Source organism: Thalassophryne amazonica, chromosome 13 (assembly GCF_902500255.1).
Source record: "Thalassophryne amazonica chromosome 13, fThaAma1.1, whole genome shotgun sequence".
NCBI lineage: Eukaryota > Metazoa > Chordata > Actinopteri > Batrachoidiformes > Batrachoididae > Thalassophryne > Thalassophryne amazonica.
This window is the reverse complement of record NC_047115.1, coordinates 94,080,205-94,100,844: the sequence shown is the minus strand read 5'-3', so window position 1 is coordinate 94,100,844 and position 20,640 is coordinate 94,080,205. Positions and strand designations below refer to the sequence as shown.

General features: G+C 41.5%; 1 long non-coding RNA gene across 1 annotated transcript in view; it reads left to right on the top strand.

Moving 5' to 3' along the window:
* Nucleotides 1-20,640, top strand: part of LOC117523562 — a 93,357-nt gene that overhangs the window by 62,292 nt on the left and 10,425 nt on the right. The window contains exon 2 of the long non-coding RNA XR_004564539.1: nucleotides 11,649-11,742. This is a non-coding gene — a long non-coding RNA (uncharacterized LOC117523562). The remainder of the gene's footprint in view (nucleotides 1-11,648; nucleotides 11,743-20,640) is intronic.

The window sequence follows — 20,640 nt, the reverse complement described above, 5'->3', positions numbered from 1 at the left end:
ATTTTTAGAATGTAACTCCCACGATAAACGAGAGACAACTGTACTTCATTAGTTTTGTGAAAGACATGAATATAACGTCTTTTAGAAAGTACAGAGATAGCGACATTTACAAGAAGGTGGCTGAAAAGTTACGCAAAGCAGGATTTGCATGAACGCCAGACCAAATCAAACACTGGTGGAAGACGTGTGTCACTGTTTAGATGGGGATATTCCAAATGATACCAATGACTGTATACAGGAGTAACTCTGTCTGTTTTAGCATGTAAACAGGTTATTCCTAATGATTCAGAAACTGGAATATTGACCTTATCCCGAATATTAACGGCATGTAAACGTAGCCAGTGGCTGTATAGAAAACCTGCATCCTCTGGGCCCTTTCTGGGACAAGTTGCCCACCCCTGACGTAGATGATCGTTAGCAAGGTTTTTTTTTTTTCACTTTGACTTGCTGCAGCAGGGTTCATGCTCTGACTAAGTGCAGTCATTAATCCCTTCTTGTGACAAATTGCCACAATTGATGCAAATCATTGTATTTACTTAATCAGTGACGTTGATGCATTGTCCCAGCCCTAAGGTATATTAACAAATGAAATGAACATGCCCACAATAAACATGAAATATTTTGGGTTTATAATGTCTGCAATGAAACAGTTTTTATGGAACAAGGGAGAGGTCACTTAAAGTGATATTTTTTCTGGCGGTGATAATTTGTAAGCACATTTTCTTTTAACTGAGCCCTCGAATTAATAAAATGTCAGCATATTGTAGGCCTAAACTGAGCTCTCAAAATATGTATATTGTGCTTACATTTTGTGATTTCTGACATTTTCTCACCGTTTGCAGTCTCAAGCTATTGTACGGCGATTTGGATGACTGGTAGGCTGTCTGTAACATTACAGTTCATATTGGGAAGTGATGATAACCGTAGGCAGTTATTTAAAGCCTTTTTAGTTTTCACCGTTAGGGGGTGATGACTGACGAATAGCTTACGTTTTTGTGCACACAATTTAGTTTCTTTCTGGGTGCGTGATCTTGAATATACTATAACATGCTCATGTTTACATGTGTTAGACAACACTGAGTGCACATTTCACAAATTGTGGGCACGTTAAGTAGATCGTGCAAACGTTTTATAGCGGTGTTCACTAAATTGTGCTCTCATTATACTAAATCATTCCCTCATTTTAATAAATCATGTCCTCATTTTACTAAATTGTGCGCTCATTTTACTGTGTGCACACAAATCAAATCAAATCAATTTTTTTTATATAGCGCCAAATCACAACAAACAGTTGCCCCAAGGCGCTTTATATTGTAAGGCAAAGCCATGCAATAATTACGGAAAAACCCCAGCGGTCAAAACGACCCCCTGTGAGCAAGCACTTGGCGACAGTGGGAAGGAAAAACTCCCTTTTAACAGGAAGAAACCTCCAGCAGAACCAGGCTCAGGGAGGGGCAGTCTTTTGCTGGGACTGGTTGGGGCTGAGGGAGAGAACCAGGAAAAAGACATGCTGTGGAGCAGAGATCAATCGCTAATGATTAAATGCAGAGTGGTGCCTACAGAGCAAAAAGAGAAAGAAACACTCAGTGCATCATGGGAACCCCCCAGCAGTCTAAGTCTATAGCAGCATAACTAAGGGATGGTTCAGGGTCACCTGATCCAGCCCTAACTATAAGCTTTAGCAAAAAGGAAAGTTTTAAGCCTAATCTTAAAAGTAGAGAGGGTGTCTGTCTCCCTGATCTGAATTGGGAGCTGGTTCCACAGGAGAGGAGCCTGAAAGCTGAAGGCTCTGCCTCCCATTCTATTCTTAAAAACCCTAGGAACTACAAGTAAGCCTGCAGTCTGAGAGCAAAGCGCTCTATTGGGGTGATATGGTACTATGAGGTCCCTAAGATAAGATGGGACCTGATTATTCAAAACCTTATAAGTAAGAAGAAGAATTTTAAATTCTATTCTAGAATTAACAGGAAGCCAATGAAGTGAGGCCAATATGGGTGAGATATGCTCTCTCCTTCTAGTCCCTGTCAGTACTCTAGCTGCAGCATTTTGAATTAACTGAAGGCTTTTCAGGGAACATTTAGGACAACCTGATAATAATGAATTACAATAGTCCAGCCTAGAGGAAATAAACGCATGAATTAGTTTTTCAGCATCACTCTGATATAAGACCTTTCTAATTTTAGAGATATTGCGCAAATGCAAAAAAGCAGTCCTACATATTTGTTTAATATGCGCATTGAATGACATATCCTGATCAAAAATGACTCCAAGATTTCTCACAGTATTACTAGAGGTCAGGGTAATGCCATCCAGAGTAAGGATCTGGTTAGACACCATGTTTCTAAGATTTGTGGGGCCAAGTACAATAACTTCAGTTTTATCTGAATTTAAAAGCAGGAAATTAGAGGTCATCCATGTCTTTATGTCTGTAAGACAAGCCTGCAGTTTAGCTAATTGGTGTGTGTCCTCTGGCTTCATGGATAGATAAAACTGAGTATCATCTGCGTAACAATGAAAATTTAAGCAATGCTGTCTAATAATATTGCCTAAGGGAAGCATGTATAAAGTGAATAAAATTGGTCCTAGCACAGAACCTTGTGGAACTCCATAATTAACCTTAGTCTGTGAAGGAGATTCCCCATTTACATGAACAAATTGTAATCTATTAGATAAATATGATTCAAACCACCGCAGCGCAGTGCCTTTAATACCTATGGCATGCTCTAATCTCTGTAATAAAATTTTATGGTCAACAGTATCAAAAGCAGCACTGAGGTCTAACAGAACAAGCACAGAGATGAGTCCACTGTCTGAGGCCATAAGAAGATCATTTGTAACCTTCACTAATGCTGTTTCTGTACTATGATGGATTCTAAACCCTGACTGAAACTCTTCAAATAGACCATTCCTCTGCAGATGATCAGTTAGCTGTTTTACAACTACCCTTTCAAGAATTTTTGAGAGAAAAGGAAGGTTGGAGATTGGCCTATAATTAGCTAAGATAGCTGGGTCAAATGATGGCTTTTTAAGTAATGGTTTAATTACTGCCACCTTAAAAGCCTGTGGTACATAGCCAACTAATAAAGACAGATTGATCATATTTAAGATCGAAGCATTAATTAATGGTAGGGCTTCCTTGAGCAGCCTGGTAGGAATGGGGTCTAATAGACATGTTGATGGTTTGGAGGAAGTAACTAATGAAAATAACTCAGACAGAACAATCGGAGAGAAAGAGTCTAACCAAATACCGGCATCACTGAAAGCAGCCAAAGAGAACGATATGTCTTTGGGATGGTTATGAGTAATTTTTTCTCTAATAGTTAAAATTTTATTAGCAAAGAAAGTCATGAAGTCATTACTAGTTAACGTTAATGGAATACCCGGCTCAATAGAGCTCTGACTCTTTGTCAGCCTGGCTACAGTGCTGAAAAGAAACCTGGGGTTCTTATTTTCTTCAATTAGTGATGAGTAGTAAGATGTTTATCTATGAAGCCCACCTCATTTTTTGGACACCACTCAGACAGCCAGCAATTCAGGGAGAACATGCGGCTAAACATGTCACTCCCGGTCCGATTGGGGAGGGGCCCAGAGAAAACTACAGAGTCCAACATTGTTTTTGCAAAGTTACACACCGATTCAATGTTAATTTTAGTGACCTCCGATTGGCGTAACCGGGTGTCATTACTGCCGACATGAATTACAGTCTTACCAAATTTATGCTTAGCCTTAGCCAGCAGTTTCAAATTTCCTTCAGTGTCGCCTGCTCTGGCCCCCGGAAGACAATTGACTATGGTTGCTGGTGTCGCTAACTTCACATTTCTCAAAACAGAGTCGCCAATAACCAGAGTTTATTCCTCGGCGGGTGTGTCGCCGAGTGGGGAAAAACGGTTAGAGATGTGAACGGGTTGGCGGTGTACACGGGGCTTCTGTTTAGGACTATGCTTCCTCCTCGCAGTCACCCAGTCGGCCTGCTTTCCCGGCTGCTCGGGATCTGCCGGAGGGGAACTAATGGCGGCTAAGCTACCTTGGTCTGCACCGACTACAGGGGCCTGGCTAGCTGTAGGATTTTCCAAGGTGCGGAGCCGAGTCTCCAATTCGCCCAGCCTGGCCTCCAAAGCTACGAATAAGCTACACTTATTACAAGTACCATTACTGCTAAAGGAGGCCGAGGAATAACTAAACATTTCACACCCAGAGCAGAAAAGTGTGGGAGAGACAGGAGAAGCCGCCATGCTAAACCGGCTAAGAGCTAGTAGCTGCGCTAAGCTAGCGGATTCCTAAAAACACACAAAGTGAATAATGTGTAAATTTAGAGGTGATTCAGCAGAGGGAGTGCTTTAGTTAAGGCACGTGAAGATTACACTGTGAAACAAATCGTTATCTAGTTAACTAGATCAATCTAACTGCGCAGATTAAACAGCTAACAGATACAGCAAAACACTACTGTGCTCTGGAACAGGAAGTGATACAATACCGCAGTGAGAGCCAACCACCAGTAGAGGCAGAATAAGCCGCTAGGTTAAACACAGTAAAAGACTTTTTTTTGTTTTTGTGCCAATATTTGCTTATTTTGAAATGGATGCCTGCAACACATTTCAAAAAAGTTGGGACAGGGGCAACAAAAGACTGGGAAAGTTGATGAATGCTCAAAGAACACCTGTTTGGAACATTCCACAGGTGAACAGGTTAATTGGAAACAGGTGAGTGACATGATTGGGTATAAAATGAGCATCTCCAAAAGACTCAGCCGTTCACAAGCAAAGATGGGGTGAGGATCACCACTTTGTCAAATAGCCCAACAGTTTAAGAACAATGTTTCTCAACATTTAATTGCAAGGGATTTAGGGATTCCATCATCTACAGTCCATAATATAATCAGAAGATTCAGAGAATCTGGAGAACATTTTACACATAAGTGGCAAGGCCGAAAACCAACACTGAATGCCTGTGACCTTCGATCCCTCAGGCGGCACTGCATTAAAAAGCGACATCATTGTGTAAAGGATCTTACCGCGTGGGCTCAGGAACACTTCAGAAATCCATTGTCAGTTAACACAGTTTGTCACTACATCTACAAGTGCAAGTTAAAACTCTACCATGCAAAGTGAAAGCCATACATCAACAACATCCAGAAATGCTGCCACCTTCTCTGAGCCCGAGCTCATTTTAAATGGATAGATGCAAAGTGGAAAAGTCCTTCATCACTTTTAACGAATGTGTGGCTGCTCAGATCTACTGGCAGTAGATGGCAGTGTGAGCAGCCACAAATTTGTTAAAAATGATGAAGGACTTAAACAGAGTTTTCATTTTTCAGATTGCCCTTTTTTTACAAATGAAAAAAAATTACATATTTATAAATACAGATTTATTTGTAAAACCCACCACACATTTCAGTAACTGTGTGTTATACTGACCAGCCAACCACTGATGTCAGGAAACTAAAATGTACCCATAATGCAATGTGGCATGTGTGTCCAAACATGTTTAAAACCTTCAAAATTAGTGCATTACTTTAAAACTAAAACATGTAGCTGATATTTTTACTTTGTAAAGCGACAGACATGATGTTAATTTCAATAACTTGTCCGTAATTAATTTGTTTAAAATGATAACCACAAGTCAAAACTGTCTGCCTGTGAAAGACTCCAGTGAAATGACTGGCAGGTCTGTATGATGTGAAGAGAAATGATCTTTTTGTTTCTCTTCCTCCTTTCTCTCTGATCACTTTTGCTAAGGTCTCTTTTGCTAAGAGAAGGCTGTTCTGAGACAGAAGCGCTAACTCATTGTTGTGTCAGTAGCTGCAACTGAAATCAATACCGAACATTATCAGTTTAGCTTTTATCTGTAACTTCTGCTATTTTTTTGCGGGGGGGGGGGGGGGATTTATCAGTTTATCTTTATAAAGTTAACTTTTCAGTTAGCGGATTAACAGTTATCAAAGCTAACTTTTTTGTTTAGCTGTGCCCACCACTGGGGCCCTGTAAGTTTGCTGTTTTTTGTACTTTTTTATGATTGGGGGTTAAATTTCAAACACAATATCAGTGCCAACAAGAGCCTCTTCATTGTCTAATGCTTCCTCTAGACTGTTGTTCAGGCTCAGTGGTATTGCAAAGAAAAAAAAATGAGGACCTGAGAAATACAAAAACAAAATTTAAGTGATGCTTTCATTCGTTATGCGTTCCTACCACAGTCCTGCAAAGCTTGATCACAGAAAATACATTCAAAAATACCCCAATTCAATTAATTTATATAGTACCAAATCACAACATAATTCACCCCAAGCACTTCACAAAGGTAATGTCTACCATTTACCCATTCCAAAGACTAGGATCAATAACCTCCCCACCACCAACTGCATGGGTGTCAATAATATATTTGTGTAACAACATTAAAGGCTTCTTCACACATAACATGAAGTTGGGCGAATCAGGCCTAAACAAGCCGACACAGGCCGAATGGGCGAAGCACGAAAAATTCCAGCCGCAGTCAGGAAGGACAGACATTCTGTGTGGACAGCTGTGTAAAGATGGCGTACAATCCCGCGGCAATTGTTTTGTGCATGATCGTGTGCTTGCACAGTGTGACGACAGTGAGAGTTGTGACAACACATCTTGCTCTCACAGCAGCAGAAGCACTTAAATGTTGTACAAATGTTCATAAATCAAAGAAAAAATGTGTAAGGACAAAATAATGAGAGACCATAGAATTATTACTATTATAAGAACAATGAATGTACCATTCAAATGTAAGACAATCATGTTACTGTTAATGATGTTTAATTGATGCATGATGACTTGACTCTGGGACGGCGTCTGTGCTGGAATTAAGGAAACAAATGGATTTCTTTTTGCCTGTTAAAATATTTAATTCCTGTTCCAAGGAGCAGAGAATACAAGAATTGTCCTTCTTTTGTTCCTTTTTGTGCATGAACCATGCGCATAGAAGTAAAGAAGAAATTAATGGAAGTACCGTATTTTCCGGACTATAAGTCGCACTTTTTTACATGTTTTGGCCGGGGGTGCGACCTATACTCCGGTGCGACTTATAAATGAAAAATATACCGGTAGGATCTCAATTAATTTACTGTAACAAAACAATTTTACGTGACAGAATCGATCTATGTTTTAAAATGGCCACCGGAAAAGGAAATGCAATGCATCATGGGCACTGTAGTATGACGGCCATCCGTATTCCTCACCTCACCCACAGCGTGTGAAGCTGACGAACTCGGTGCTTGCTGTTATTCTGGCTTGGCGAACAGAACAGCTTCAACCCTTGGATATCAATGTGAGCAGAGTGTTTAAGTTGACGCTGAGAGCTGCGTGGGAGCATTGGGTGAGCGACGGCGGAGGATTAGCGTGTGCACTTGGAAGGAGCTGGCGTCGATGATTGTGAAAAGCGTTTGAAGCAGACGAACATGGTGTTTATTCCGGGACGGCTAACAAGACAGCTTCAACCCTTGGATATCAGTGTGAGCAGAGTTGACGCTGAGAGCTGCATGGGAGCACTGAGCGACGGCGGAGGATTAGCGTCTCCACTTGGAAGGAGCTGGATCGACACCGCTGGGAGGTCATGAGCTGCGCAGGTAGGCGCTGCATGGTTCGGCTCGCAATGTGGTCCGCAAAATACAAACATATCCGTAGGTAAAATGCAGCTCACGAGAGGGCACTCGAGGCTTGTGTGACTGTTCCTGCGACTTCTGACTACCATAGAAAAATAAAAATTTTAACGTTACTGATAACATAACAAGACAATGGAGAAGGCCCGAAAAAATGCCACCAAAAAGAAAATCATACTCTGCAGATTACAAGTTGCGACTGGTGAAATATGCATCCGAAAACGGTAGCCGTCACAATATTATCATCTGAACTTTTCATGTTAACATACCTGTATGTCCATGGGACTTATAGTCCAGTGGACCTTATTTATGGTTTATTTTTCTTTATAATGGATAAAGTGGCTGGTGCGACTTATACTCCGGTGCGACTTATTTATGGTTTGTTTTTCTTTATAATGGATAAAGTGGCTGGTGCGACTTATACTCCGGTGCGACTTATAGTCCGGAAAATACGGTATATGAATGAGATGAAATAAAATGAAATACGTGGGCTGTCCGTAAAGTATCGGTCCTTTTTATTTTTTTAAAAACTATATGGATTTCATTCATATGTTTTTACGTCAGGCAAGTTTGAACCCTCGTGCGCATGCGTGAGTTTTTCCACGCCTGTCGGTGACGTCATTCGCCTGTGAGCACGCCTTGGGAAGGAGTGGTCCCGCCCCCTCGTCGTAATTTCATTGTCTGGAAATGGCGGAATGAAAAGGACTTTTTCCATCAGATTTTTTTCAGAAGCTGTTAGAAACTGGCACCTGGAAACCATTCAAAAAATTTATCTGGCTTTCGGTGAAAATTTTGCGGGCTTCACAGAGAATAAGGACTTAACTGTCGCTTTAAGGACCCCTTTAAAGACGCTTGGCGCACCGCGCTCCGAGCTGCGACAACGCGGCACAAAACACTGTATCATTTCTAAACGGATGGCTCTGTGGATACGAGACATCGTGTGCTCTTTCTCCGGTAATCACAAGAGCTGGACATCAGCCATTTTCCGGCAGATTTCACTTTTAACCAGAGATTTTGTCATGGAACGCCGCGCGGAGGCTTCGCGCGTCACGACCGATTCGCTTGATGAGCGTTCTTTGTCTCGCTCATCATCACGAGGGTTCAAACTTGCCTGATGTAAAAACATATGAATGAAATCCATATAGTTTTTAAAAAAAATAAAAAGGACCGATACTTTACGGACAGCCCACATACAAAAATGAATGTCATGGTCACTTTGGGCTTTTAATGATGTCTTTGAACTCTTCTTTTCCAAGGGGGGAATGACTGTACCGCATGCATTATGAATGACTTAAAAAAAACAAGAATTGGGTGCAAAAGTTTAAACCACAGGGGGCCACTGAGTTCTTTGGACCCACTGTCCTGAATATCGGTCAGTCGAGTGAGAAATGTCAAACACACCCTTTTGTGCCGGCAAAAAGAAACTACCAGTTGTAGTCAATCATGATCACTAATGAGGAGTTAATAGGCCTTGGTCTTGTTACATAAAAAGACATTGTAGAACCTCCTGCACCGCTTGTTAAAAGATTTAAGTTAATGTACAGTGTATCTGCAAAGTGTTCACAGTGTGTCACTTTTTCAACATTTTGTTATGTTAGAATTGTTTTTACCAAGGAACATCCCTGCATCATAGCGTATGTGTGTCAAACCTGTAGAGTGAAGGTGTGGTGAGAGTGTCCCCTCTTCTTTTATCTTGATTTTACATGTAAAAAACCCTCAAAGGTGTAACTACTTCCATGAGATACTCGGATGTGCTGAAAATCTTCTTGACTCTCCTGTAATAGATCATCAACCTTTTCAAATAACACCATGTTTTTGTAACATGCAGTGCTGCAAAGACGTAGTTGTCTATTAGCCTACATAATATTTCACTTTGTTTCAGATTTTCAGTTTCAGTAAGTAATTTAATTTAAGTAATTTAAGTCTATATTTTAGCCTGTGTGAATCACAGAACATTCATAGAAACTTCAAACTTGTGCACCCAGTTCTTGTTTTTTTAGTCATTAATGATGTTTGCTGTGCACAGCTGAGCTGCTCTTTGTCTGATCCTGTCAGATCTCAGAAGCTAAGCAGTGCGAGAACACCAGTGGCTGTGTGTGTTTCTCCAGGTTACACTGGAGTTGTCAGGAAGGGTATCCGGCGTAAAACTTGGCATGTAAAGGCATGTAAACCTCCAGCCTCATCTGTACGTCACTCAACAGCCCCCTGGGATTGTTTCTGTATCCTCGAACGTTTCACTGAGGTTTTACTGATGTGTCCTTGATAACTGACATTCACTAACTTCTTCAACTGTTTTCATAAATGGTCTTTGGAAAAATATAAAAAATATTGCATACCTTTGTAACAGATTCTTTGTGGGCATTAGGCGCATTCACACATAACACGATTAAAGCCGACTAGCGCAAGATGGAGAGATTACGTGGCATTCGTGAAAAATCGAAGCTGCCTGTCACGGCTCATACACCTGCCACTACAACTATTTGATTCCTCTTGCGGCAGGTGTCGGCCAAATTCCAGGTGGCACACACAAACATCTAACACCGCTTGCTGGACACTTAGAAAATATGTGGCCATTCGCACTGTTAGCACGAAAATAGTGAGCAGATGACCACTTTCATGCTGGATGTGAAATTTGTCTAAGTGCCCCCATGACTGTGGCGTTGCAAAGCAACACACGTGGCATGCCAGTGTGTCACCCCCCCATCCGCAACACGTGGCGTGCTGGTGGTGAGTGCACTTGCATGAACTGCTGATATGTATGTACAGATGTGGAGTGGCCAGCCACGTCTGAGTGCACACAACAGAGCGAGCCGCCTCCCAGCTGATCACCAGCCAGAGACTCACTGACAGCTGCAAATGACGGCTCAGTGCACACAAAATGTCACATTAAAAATCCAGAGACCACAGCCATGACAGGTATATAAATAAGTACTACACTAACTACATACACAATTACATAACAAATAACTAAAAAAGAACAAATAACTCAAACAAACGCGGTGTGTGCGCTGAAAGGACAGGGGGCATGGTCACCGACAGCAGCAGCTGTTGCGATCTCTGGTTCTGGACGTGACAGCTGGGGAACACATACCGTGTTTTGATGGACATGACTTAACTGTCCACTGTGACGTGCGTGTATCTGCTTGCTGTCCTCATGTAGACATACATAAAAACATATTTCACTGTTGCGACAGACTGCGGAGAGCGAGCGCGCGGCGTGCACATTGACAGGCTGTCCCAGGTGAAACAGACCGTTAGATCATGACACGCAGCGGGCGATCTGAATGTCATGTCACCCACATGAGCCCTGTTCAACATGACACGGTGTCTGTTCTGCGGCGCGCCATCCACAGAACTCGCTTGTTGGGCTGGACACATCAGGACAGCAGATGTGGACATGAGAGCGCACTGTTTCATTCATATCATGTCATGACGGTACGTCTGTGACCATGGGTCATCTACAGAGGAACAGACGATTCATACTTGTATTGTCCGCTTGATAAGAGGGATTCAATAAAATGTGTTTTTTATGGTGTGTGGTTTTTGTGCACTCTCACGTGCGTACATGAAACCATTGCCGGTGTGTCATGCATGCCTGTGCTCACGACAACAGGTGGAATGTTTTGTGGTTTCCCATTTTGTGTTTGGTTCGCGGATTTTCTTCCGGTTTCTGCGTCTTTTGTGTTATGTGCGAAGGGGCCCTTAAATCATTGCTTGGGTAAACCACAAAAGTGTGATGTTATATTACTTAAGCTTGTCATGTTTTTTTTTTGTTTTTTTTTTACATTTTGTCAGACAGTACTTTGATATTCCAGTTAAGTGCATCCTGTGATGAATTCACCATCTCAGCCGACAAATAACTGATACCTCCACCCTATGCACATAGTTTTTGTCTCCTTTGTTTTCTGATCACATCTCCCTCTTAAATCGCCAAATACAATGGAGCTGAATCTCTGAGGAAATCAGTGTCTGAGAGGGAGTGCAGAGTGTGGAAAATGAAATAATTGTGATTGTGTGTATTTTTTAGCAGATGCAGGTGATGTCCTGGAGTGTGGATTTAGCTGACAGAATGATATTTGCCAAGCTCCTCCTCCCCTTCATCATATTCCACCCTTTTTGTAAAGGTGAGTCGAGTTCTTCATGTAATGGCCAACTGCTGCTTCAGTGACTGTATCTAAATTTTTAACAAGTCATTCCACTGAATTTCTGAACTTTGCAAATCACTAAACAGTGTTTATCTGAATTCTGTATGTTAATTGTTTGAATTTGAATCTCATCATCAAAAAGAAATAGCTCCTGGACTAGAAAGGCACTCAAACAGTATATCATCATCAAAGTCCAACAGTCTGTCTTTCTATCGTGACAGTAATTTTCTCTTTTTTTTTCATTGTGACAGTTTGATTGCTTCTCTGATATTCTTAGATCATGACTGCTGACATTTGATCCTGATCACAGAGATTTGATCCTGAGTGCAAACATTTTATCCAAATTGTGGGCCCTTGATTCTAGCCACTTGTCTTCTTTGCCAACCTTTCGTTTTGATCTGTGAACTTTGATCCAGATCTTTGATCCTGATAATTCATCATTGATCCTGATCTCTAATTTTTTTTATCATCAGAATGTCACCAAGGAAGTTCTTTTTCATTACCATTTAGCTGTCTTGTCAGTTAATTTGTTTTCATATCAAAACCAAGATGAACACTCACAAAGATCAAAGCCAAGATCCAAGCCTTAATCTGGATATGCACTGAAATTTACAACACTATTCCTTGTCCAATGATCCCCTCTCCCCAAATTTAATTGAAATCTGTTCATTTCCTTTTCAGATATCCCACTGACAAGTGAAAAAACAAATAAACCAGAAACAAAAACATAATTTTAATGTTAATAACATTTTTTATAGAGCAGTTTCCACTTACACATACAAAGTGCTTCACAAAATTAAATTTCTAACAAAAGGCAGTACTTTTAAAATACAGTGATATCAAAGGAAAAAGTGGAATTAAAAAATAACTCAAAACCACAATTAAATTTACCTTATCAAAATAAAAATAAATGACATCACTGATTGCAGGCAGCTGAGAATCCACAGTCTGCTCTGTGGAGGCAACAATCACTTCAAATTGTCACTGTGGGGATCCACATTAAACATGAATACATTTTAAAGCCAACTACAAAAACGGAAACTGGAGCACCGCACTCCTAGAGCACAAACCTCCACCAGCACTAGTTTCCAATTCCACAATGTTTTACCTTGGAAAAAATTTCAAGGTCAAACTCCTGGGTTTTCATAAGCTAAAATACAATAAGAAAAATATAAATATAGATCAAAAGGGCTTTTCAATGTTAAAATCAAATTTCTGCTAAATTGGCAATACGGATCAGATGCGGATCAAACTCAGTCTGTTCACTGAGGGTGCCAGTTTGCACCTCACTGACTGTTTACATGCAGCCAATAACCCTTTCATAACCGGAATATTAGCAATAACCCGGTTGTGCACGGCCATGTAAACACCCGCAAAAATCCGAATATGCTCATATTCCGGTTTTTAAAAACCCGAATAAGACCCCTGGGCTACTCCTTTTCTAACCCGAATATCATGTCATATAAACGCGCATCAGGATATTCCCATAGAAAGGAATATTATTTTGTGTTTTGCGCATGTCCTATCGGCAAGGGATCTTGGGCTTTTGAGTACGGCAACTACTGGTATGCGGCGCGTGCAGCCCACCGGACACCACAGAAGCAGAGATAAACAGCGCATTGTGTTCTGCGTCCTTATCAGGCGGGCCGGTCACGGCACTGGTTGCGGCACCGGTCAACATCACCGCGATTGCTCTCACTGCCTCCGATGTGCTTACTGAGTCTGCGTGCTCGGTAAACGCCGCAGCGGGCCACTCACACTGCCCCCCTCTTTGCTGTGTGGAGCTGTGCCAACTCAGGCAACAGGTCCAGAGACTACGCTCGCTGTTTTGATGCGGAGCGCTCCGGCAGCCCGCAAGGATAGATTTCTTGCGGAAACATCCACAGCGCAGAAGGGTCTCGGTAACCGCAGCCGCAGAGCTCCGTGGCCATGACTTGGATTCTTTGCACGTCCCGCATCCGTACCCCCAGAGGCAGTGAGCGAAGGGAGAGCACGCGCATTGTGTTCTGCGTGTGTCTGTTTATAATCTTCTCACACAGAAGAAAAAAAAAAACAAAAACTAACACTGACTACTTCACGGATTTCGCCTGTGGCAGTTATTTTTAGAACGCAACTCCTTTGATAAACGAGGGACCACTGTACTTCATTAGTATCGTGAAAGACGTGAATATAATGTCTTTTAGAAAGTACAGAGATAGCGACATTTACAAGAAGGTGGCTGAAAAGTTACACAAAGCAGGATTTGCACGAACGCCAGACTAAATCAAGCACCGGTGGAAGACGTGTGTCACTGTTTAGATGGGGATATTCCAAATTATACCAGTGACCATGTATACAGGAGTAACTCTGTCTGCTTTAGCATGTAAACGGGTTATTCCTAATGATTCAGAAAACGGAATTATTGACCTTAACCCGAATATTAACGGCATGTAAACGTAGTCAGTGTCACAAATGAGTGACTGAGGCACTTTTTATTGAGATATAATTCAAAATGTACATCAAATGGGCTTTTCAATATTAAATTTAATATTAAAAATGCATCTTTTCTCTAAGGCATTTCAAAATTATTGTAGTCAGTGTTAGTCATGTTGGTCACTTTTTTACTTGTTTTATCTGTGTTGTATTTTATTAATGTCTTATTTGGAAAGCAGTTTGTTAACTTTGTTGTTCTTTTAAAGTGCTCTATAAATCAAGTTGGATTGGATTGGAAATTCAAATGTCCACAAAATCCACACTCTGGATCAGAACAGGCCCAAACTGAATGAATGAATACGTGTGACGGTGTTACTGCAGAAAAACACAGTTGGGCAAATGAGAAGCAGTAGTTCAGTGTATCAAGCAAGAGCCCTCTGCTGGCTGGAGGAGTGTTTCATTGACCTGACAAATGCAGGACTGAGTCCAGTGCATTAAATCTACCACTATACACCTGAAAGGTCTTCATCAGTCAGGGTCTTTATTTGATTAATTTTTCCATATTACAGCTAACCAGAGTTTTGCTCATGAAAATCTTTTGATAACGTAGAGAAGAGACTCTTAAATGGTTGCAGATCTTTTTTAGATCCAGAGTTACACCAGTTAATTTAAATTTGTAGCCCTTGTTAACTTCTCTGTCCACAACATGATTTATTTATTTATTTTTTTTGGTAATATTATGAGTTAACACACATGGTGCAGCAATCTTCACTGAAACCATTTGCCTTCTACTGTGTGGAACATCCCTGCTGTCCTGACGGCCAGTTAAGCAGTCATGTCACTCAGGTTTGATAATAGTTATTTGAGTTTTATTCTCTTTCACACTGTAAAACCTGATAGTCCAACTCGGTTGTAGAAAACTGGTTATATCAAACCATTGAACTTAATTCTCAGAGGTCTCAAACTCTTTCCAGACAGGGCCGAGAGGGTGCAGGCTTTCTTTGAAACCACCCACTCCACCAGGTGACTTCGCTGATTATCATCACTTTCAGCAGGTGGAATCAGTTAATCAGTGAAATCACCCGGTGGAGTGGGTGGTTTCAAAGAAAGCCTGCACCCTCTCGGCCCTGTCTGGAAAGAGTTTGAGAACTCTGATTGAAATCATTCAAGCATCAATGCTTTTATTGATTAAGGATGGCATGGTGGTTCAGTGGTTTGTGCTGTTGCCTCACAGCAGGCATGTCTTGGATTCAAATGGCCCAAGGGTCAGTACCTTTCTGCAAGAGTTTTATAAAAAAACAAACAAACAAAAAAAAAAAATCCAAACCAAAACATGAACAATAGGATTTATCTGTAGTTTGTCATCAAGGGCATCCAGTGTAAAACTGAGCCAAATCAATGTGTGGATCAATAAAATTCTGCATTCCATACTGACTGGGAGAGATGGAGAAAGACAAGAGAAGGGGGGGGGTGGGGGGTGTCAACAACAGAGTGCTCAGAAAGCAGAGTGATGCCACACCCATATTTCAAAGTATCAGACATATATAAAAAAATGTTACACAGGCAGTGAAGATCATTAATAATAAAATACCTTAAGTAATTAGCCTTTTTCCTGTATAGTGGCTTGAGGAATTTGATTTTGACCTCTGACCTTGATGACTGACCAATCCAAACCAAAGTCAAAATACTTTTTTCCCCCATCTAAATTTGATCAGAGTAGGCTTTAGATATCTTGCTGACATGCAAACCAACATAGCTGCAAAGATGACAAAATGATCACAAGAGCAGACACCTCCTGTGACATCACAAAAACGTTCTTGGTTGAATAAAACTAAATATATAAAATGAAGAATAATAATTATGCCATACATTGGCTGAGTGGCAACAACAAGGTGTTGTTTTCACTGCTGTGTGTATCTGTGGACATGATCACTCAAAACTGACTGCATGGATTTATTTCAAACATGGGGGGAATAACACTTAGACAGATATCTAGAGGTGATTACATTTTGAAGTAGTTTGGTCAAATATCAAGGAAAACAGCTGTTGCAATATGTGGGGAAAAAAAGTGTTTTTCAGACCAAGAAGCCTAGATGGGTGATCTAAAGCATATATTGATCAGTTAAATATTTGTGATTGGTATGAATGACTGATGAAGTCATACACAGTCAAAAACACCATTACAGACATGTTTATATTTACTTGTACATGTGTATCGTGGTGTGTAGAATGCACAGTGTGTGCGTCAGCCCTCTGATGCCTTTCATGACATTTATGTTGCAAAACTTATCAGTTCCAGCGATGTTGCAGTTAGGACTGACAACACAAGACAGGTGTGTGATCTAAACAAGAGACAGGTGGGTCAACAAGGCAAATAGAAGATACACACCCATAAAAACAAAGAAAACAGAAAAACCAGATAAATGCACACAGTGCAATTTCAATTTTGATTTATTTTCATTTATATAGCGCCAATTCACAATAACATTGCCTCAAGGCGCTTCACACAAGTAAGGTCTAACCTTACAAACCCCAAGAGCAAGCACACAGGCAACAGTGGTAAGGAAAAACTCCCTCTGATGATTTGAGGAAGAAACCTCAAGCAGACCAGACTCAAAGGGGCGACCCTCTGAGAGAAAAAAAAAGCAAAAACAAACAGAATCAGGCATCAGAAAGACAACAAATACAGTATAATTTGTCAGCATTAAGCAACAAGAAGAACAAAAGAAATACCAAGGTGATCGCCGGCCACTAGCCCTAAGCTTCACTAAAGACCCAGAAGCAGCCCGCTCCATTTCCCACTCCATTTCCTAATAAAATGAATATAAAAGGGTAGAAAGCATAGTAACATACTATGCCAGTATGCTAGCCATATGAAAGGGAAAATAAGTACGTTTTAAGTCTGGATTTGAAAGTCTCTACAGAATCTGACTGTTTTATTGACACAGGGATGCTTGGGGGGAGTGGCAGGGCGGAGGCAGGGGGTGGTGGGGTGGGGGGAGGGTGCGTGTATCATGTGTGCAGATGAGAAGAGTTTGTTTCAGTCAGATTAGTTTGTATCAGTTTCTGTCAATGTGTGTATAATTTCTACAGTTGCCTTGACAACATCAGACTGTGGGGGAGGGCAAAAAGATAAGAGGGGCAGCCGAATGTTTCACCTTGGCCGTAGAGATTCTTCTGGAGGAAAACAGTGTAGCGTTTTGACCTTCGGAGGCTGATAAGCCTGGGTTTATCAGCCTCAGGTTTTAGGGTTAAGCAGAGAAACACCATTTACAGCTCCTCTGACCGACCAAATCCAATTTAGGAGTATTCCCTGGTCTCCGACATCTTCCTTTGCAACGGGTACATTTGCTCCGAAATGTTTTCCAACTTTTGTCTGAGTTCAAGGGTTAACACAGTCTGAGAATGTACCGCCTTGCCCAACTCATTAATCATGACAGACAGGTGAGGGGTCGTGGTTCTGGTAGCAGCCATCTTGCCAATTCTCCAGTAGGTCAGGGCAGCACATAAACCAATAAGCACCAGCCCTCCCACTATAAAACCAAATATAAATAAGTCTTCGACGTCCTCCACAGAGACTGGTACCAAGCACGCATTGCGCCACTTCTCCCAGGCGTCGAGAACATAGGTCGCAGGGTAGGTTCCACCTGAACCTACGCAGATGATTTCCTTGTTGAAAAAATGGTGTCAATAGCGTTCAGAGACCAGCTGATCAATTCCAAATATAGTTTGAAGAATTCACAGTCCAGTGAAGTAGGAAGGATTTTGCAGGTTGGAGCATAGATAGAGGAGAGAGGAGGAGATGCAGCTGCCCTCGCTGGAGTCCCAAGCTCAAGAACAGAACCTGAATACACTCGTGTGAACTGATTTTTTTTTTTTTTTTTTTTCATTTTCAGTTCCATTTTCAGACTTAGCACAGCTTCGTGTTAGCACAATATAAAATTACATGGCTGATTTCTTTTCAGCTACACACACACACACACACACACACACACACACACACACACACACGCGTATCATATAATATATTATACTTCTTCTTTTTCCCAATTATCATTTCTTCATTCTTGACATCGACGATGTGCCTCAGTGTTTTGGAGTTTTCCAAGACAACGGGCCTGAGAAGGTGTGGAGTCCAGCCTCTTGTCTCATCTCACCTTCAAACGGGTGTTTGTGTTGAGCTGCTTTTCGCCTTCTTCACCCTCACATGCACGCTGTCCCTGTGCTCGTTCTGATCTCCGTCTCCCTGATCCTGCGTCGTGGACTGATGTGGCCGTGATTTATCAGCTGTCCACAAACCGACCCTGACACATTTCTTCACAGTAATTAAGCTGCAGGTACAGACAGGAGCTCTTTGCCGCTCCTCGCTTTCTGCACGCCCTCGTGGCGTGAAGTGCTCTCATGTTGTTGGCACCATCTAACAGCCAAACAAACGATGAGCAACACGTGGTGTGCAGTCAGGCCTGTGACTGAACCAAATGTTTCCTCTGTCAAAGAACTGATTCACTCCATAAAGCGTTCAGTCTTCGAGTGGAGCAGCTTCCCACTCTGCCGCGGCACTGTGTCTATGTTCTGTCACAGCGCAGCTGATCAAAGAGCACCAGCTCTGATCCTGATCTTCCCAATAAAACAGCTTGTATGGCACCGCCTCCTGACACCACCGGGGGCACAGCAGACTATTAACCCTTTCTATAACTTCTAAAGAGATCTTATTCTCTCCTACAAATTGAAATCGATACAAAGTGTTGTTTTTTTTTCCTCTTTTGTTTTTGTCCACAATTTATTTATCTTGCCTTTGCTGAGGTTCTGTGTTCTGCTCCACCGGTTTGATTGTTTGGCAGCAGGAATAAACAAAGACTAATGAACCAATTGCGTTGAGACTTTGGGGAGTGTTGAGGTGTGGGTTAAGAAAAAACATTTTGGTGCAAATCTGGATTGAGTCATGCAGAGGATCTTTTTATGCCTTTATATGATCTTTTTATATAGCATCCACGTTGTCCGTCCGTCTGTCCGGCCGCAATTCGTTCGCCGCATCGCAGCTCGGCACCTGTTGCTCGCAGAAACTTCATATTTGGTGGGTACATGCCTTGGAGGAGTACTTCGCATGGGTTCGAAGGCCGGTGAGCTTGACCTCCATTTCAAGGTCACCAGTGGTTGCATTTGTTTTGAAGGTTGCCGACTGTGACCAACTTTTTATGGTCACTGTTTGTCACATCCTCTAAATAAATATTATGCCAATCTACAATTTTTTCATTGTACAGTGGTCCCTCGCTATATCGCGGTTCACCTTTCGCGGTCTTGCTGTTTCCCGGATTTTTTTTTTGTGCAATTTTGCATGCTGCTTCTTTTTTTTTTTAAACTGTCTGCTGTGCTTAGTTGCAGCCAAAATCTGGCAACAGGTCCAGAGACTACACTCGCTGTTTTGATGCAGAGCGCTCCAGCAGCAAAGAAAAAGCACACGCATTGTGTTCTGCGTGTGTCTGTTTATAAGAATCTTCTCGCTCAGAAGAAAAAAAGAGCGCCAACAACTACCCATATCACTCGGAAAAAGACACCTGCCCCGAGGTGGAAAAACACGCTGCGGAGCGGCGCCACGATGAAGGCGCAATCAGAGGAGTACTGGTCAGTTACTATTAATAATTTTTTATGTGTCCAACCCCGTAGGTTGATCGTTAAAATTAAATTTGTTAGTTCTAAAAGCCATCATAATTATTTATATGAAAATGTTCTATTTTTATTTCTCAAAACAGATGTTTGGGCCTGAAAACAGGTTTTGATCTTTGGTTTCATTCTATAATACTGGACTTATTTTTCTACTAAGGTTTGAACTTTGAGAGTGTTTACACAGGGGAGAAAAGTAAGAAAATGTGAGAAAAATGTGTGTAGTGAGGGGTTTTACAGCCTTAAAACGTCTATAATAATTGTAAAAAAATAACGCTGCTACTTCGCGGAATTCACCTATCGCGGGCTATTTTTAGAACGTAACTCCCGCGATAAACGAGGGACCACTGTATATCCCGGTTTACATCAAACACACACAGCTTCAACCAAATACCCACCCCATGCAAGTACATACATTACTGCACTTTGCATGGAAAATAATACTGCGCGCGGGGCATTTCATGATGAATGTCTCTAGTTTCTTCCTTTGTTAATGTTGTGAGACAGAGCCGTCAGGATGAAAGATGAGTGATCAAGATCAAAGTTAAGCAATCATGATCAAAGATCCTGATGTGGGATCAAGGGTCGGGATTAGGATTAAAGGCCACCAATCAGTATCAAAATTCAGCATTGAGAACCACAGCTGAGCATTCAGAATCAAAGGTCAATCAATGCTAATGATCAAAAGTGATTGTTCAGGGTCAAAGTTCAGCAATAAAAATATAGTTCACCTTTCATGATCAAAGGCCAGTAATTTGGGTAAAAGGCACAGGTTATGTTCTTACTTAGTTCCCTTCTACAACC